The sequence below is a fragment of the Elephantulus edwardii genome, unplaced genomic scaffold (assembly GCF_000299155.1).
Source record: "Elephantulus edwardii isolate Elephantulus edwardi_28Jun2011 unplaced genomic scaffold, EleEdw1.0 scaffold00035, whole genome shotgun sequence".
Taxonomy (NCBI): domain Eukaryota; kingdom Metazoa; phylum Chordata; class Mammalia; order Macroscelidea; family Macroscelididae; genus Elephantulus; species Elephantulus edwardii.
In genome coordinates this window covers 20,632,600-20,636,621 of record NW_006399785.1, presented here as the reverse complement: position 1 = coordinate 20,636,621, position 4,022 = coordinate 20,632,600, and positions in this window count along the sequence as shown.

Below are 4,022 nucleotides of genomic sequence, written 5' to 3'. Positions count from 1 at the left end.
GATTCGGTTTAATTTTCCTTAGCTTCAGCTTGAACTTGCGTCTGAGTAGTTGGTGGTCTGTTCCACAATCAGCTCCTGGCCTAGTTTTCACAGCTGATATTGAGCTTCTCCAGAGTTTTTTCCCCCAGATGTATGTTTTAGAGATGATGAGGATGACACAGGACAGGACAGGGTTCGGATGTGTTTTTAAGAGGGTCACTATGAGTCATTCTTGACTCAATAGCACCTAACACCAACTCTTGAGGATTTATGTATACTTTCCTTCTTAACAAGTACAGCACTTGATAAGCACTTGTAAAATAGTACAGGCAACTAGTTAATTACTTTGGAGATATGGCCATTTAGAGTCATAGAAAGAGGTAAAACCCTAAAATTTCCAAATGCATGAAATAATACCCACCACACAGCATTTTACAAATATTTTCATTGTAAATATTTCATAATCCTACTGATTGTTGTCTCTTAGCCTTTGTTTTTCCTTTATATTTATTGGACTCTCAGTCAGGGAGTTGGGGCTACTCTGCTATCTTATTTCATTACTAGTTTTCCTTCTTGACTGATCTCCTCTTGATAGGTAGTCTTTAAAAAAAATACAAGGTTTTGGGGTTTGGAACCTGATTTTTGGGTTAATAACCACAAGCAATGTTAAATATATCCAGAGAGGGACATGAAAGATACAAAGAAGGCCCAGATCAGGAAGAATTTGATCTTGATCTTTCTTTGGAGAAGCACAAGAAAGATAAAAGAAAGGGAATAAGAGTGTTAACATCTAAGTTGAACTGTGAAAGATTAGTAAGAGCTTAGAGATGTCAGCAAGTATAGAAGCAGGAGGCAAAACCTACTTAAAGTTCAGCTTTCAGCGTCTGATGCCTTTGGGATGATCCCTGATTCAGCATCTAGCTTGAGGGAGACCAGCCAGGTGAAAAATAATGCTGGCAATGTGGTCAGGCCCCAAGTCCTGAACGCCACGATCCTATGCGTCCTTGACAATCTGCATGCTTCTCAAACTCTTCACTTTCTTTTTTTTCTATTGACTGGATCATTAACTAACTGGTCAAGCTTCACCATGACCTTGCCCAGGAAATGCTTAAAAGCTGGTGCCAACCTCTTTATGATCTTTGAAATTGGGGATGTGGTTTTCTGTCCCTTTTACATGAGGTTAATATCATGTAAGTATAGAAGAAGAAATGGGAAGTACTACTTATCAATGATGTGTCACACAGCCCATCATGACCACTGTCCTGACCACCGAGCATCCTCATTTAACAGAGAACTTGTCCTGACTACTCTGACATCTTTCTCCGGTCAGCTTTCCTTCAATGCACCACATACACTCTCTCAAACTTTACCTTAATTTAAGCTCTTTAGGCTTTTTGTCACTTTGCTTTAATTTTATACCTACAAATTCCTCCTTCTTTCATATTGACTAATTTAGGTAAATTTTTCTAGTCTTGGTTTAAAAGTTTGTTTTCAAAGAACTTTCAAAAATTTCCAACGTATTAGCCATATATATATATACACACACACACATACACACATATGTATAACAACAACAACAAAAAGTACGTGTAATAGATGTAAACAATTTAAAGAAAAATTGTGTGCCTGAAATACAACTAAAGATAAATGTGTGCTTGTTATTGTTGGAGTGTTAACTGAAAGGTCAGTTATTCAAACCCACCTGCAGCTACTGAGGACGAGGATGAGACAATCTTCTCTCCTCAAACTGTACAGTCTCATAAATCCCACATCACCATGACTTGTATTAGGTCTCTTGGAAGTGGATTTTGTTTGTTTTTATACAAAAATTAAAAATAGCTCTATAGGGTAGTAGAAATAGTTTGGTAGACTTATCTTCCATGGGACCGTTGGATAGGCTCAAATAACCATATTTTAGATTAGTAGTGGGCTCTGATGATTTAGGGGTAAAGAGTTGCACTGACAATCCAGCATTTGGTTCAAATCCACCAACCGCTCCACAAGGGAAAGATGAGCAATCTCCTCTCATGCAATTTAGAGCCTATGAAAACCACTGGAGCTAACTCCACGTGATGGCACTTACTGTTAAGACGCTGTGCTGCAATCTCAAAGACACACGGTTTGAATCCACCAGCTGCTCTGTGGGAGAAGGGTGGGCAATCTCCTCCTGTTTGAGTACTGCTTCTGAAAATCCACTGGAGGGTCAACTATGGGTTGATGACAGCTTGACAGAAAACAACAACAATGGTATTCACTGGCATACTGTGTCAAAGGGTTACATTTTTGGGGAATTGACACAAATACGAGTCTCTCTTAGTCGCTTGGCCAGGTAGCTATTTTCCAGAAGTCTTGCCTTTGACTAGTGAGCTTGTCCAGGGTTGCATCTGTTTGTTGAAACACCTCAGTTGGCATCTTGTCAATTCCTGGCCTTATTTTATGCCAATGCCTTCAGTGTAGGGGGCTCTGGAGGCCTAGTGTCAAGAAGCTGTGCTGCAACTCCAAAGGCACCTGGTTCTTATCCACCAGCTGCTCTGTGGGAGAATGATGGGCCATCCACTGCTGTGTGATTAACTGTCTCTAAAACCCGCTAGATGTGATGGTCACAATTACAACATCAGCGCCTTCTCTGCAGGTTTAATTTCTTCCTCCATAACCTGTGACTAATAGCATATGGTACATCTTGAAGTGCTTCAGTGTCAGCTAATATTTTTTTTTTTTTGTAAGTGATTCTGTGTAGTTTTTTTCTTCTTTTGATGCTCCCTGTGTCATTCAAGGTTTTACCCATGGAATCCTTTAGTATTGCTACTCTCAAGAGCTTGACTCTGTTTTTATTCTTTCAGCTTGAGAAATGCTAAATCAGTTACTCCAGACCAGGAAGCTGTAATCCAAACAGAACATGGGGACACTGCGTGGTTTAAAAATCAGGAAAGGTGTGTATGGAGGTTTAATCCTTTATTCATACATATTCACTCTCTGAGGTGAAAAAAGAATTTGAGAAGCTTGACTAATATGATATCAAGATAAGAGGAAGACTAATCAACACTCACATTAGGCAGATGACACACAATCATATTGCTGAAGGTAAAGAGGATTTGAAAAGCATATTGCAGAAAATAAGAAAATGGAATTAAATATGGATTACATTTCAACATCAATAAAACAAAAATCCTCACCACTGTACCTCCACACAGCATCATGATGAATAGACAGAAGATTGAAGCGGTCAATGATTTAATTGTCCTTGCATACACAATCAACGCTAACGGTAAGAGCAGTTAAATGAAAACAAGTGTTGCATTGCGGGAATCTACTATCAAGGAACTCCCCCAAAGTACTAAAGAATAGTATATCAGTTTAAAAACTAAGATGTTCCTGATCCAAGTCATCATCTTTTCGATTACATCTGCAAGTTGAACCATGACTAAAGCTGATAGAAAAACAATCAGTGTCTTTGACTTTGTTGTTGGAAAAGAGTACTGTTTATCTCATGGAATGCCGAGTGAACAAACAAATCTATCTTGGACGAATAGCAACAAGAGTGTTTCTTAGAGTCCAGGATGACAGAACTCTGCTCACATACTTTGGGCATGCTGGGAAAAGTGGGGGAACTAAAAAGAAAGGAAGACCTTCAACAAGATAGATTAACACAATGACGGTAACAATGGGCTCAAGCATCTTAGAGCTCGTGAGATGGCACAGGCTAAGGCAAGATTCAGATCTGTCGTTCACAGAGTAGTTATCAATCACAGTAAACTCAATGGCACCTAACAATGACAACAACACATATCTACCTGCATCTTAGAAACCACTAGGTTTAAGCTAGGAATGTACAATCTCTAATTACATTGTTTCTACAGTCTTAGCATAAGCAACAAAGTGATGAAGAAAAAAATATATAAAAATTAGAAAAGTTATCATCATCATCCAGTAGGTCCCCCTCCTCAGCAGAGTCATCTGCACCCCCTCAGATTCCAGCTTCACATTAGTTTCATCTTTCCTCAGGGAGCTGCTGCTCTGCTCCTCTTCTGACTTATCATTCTTCA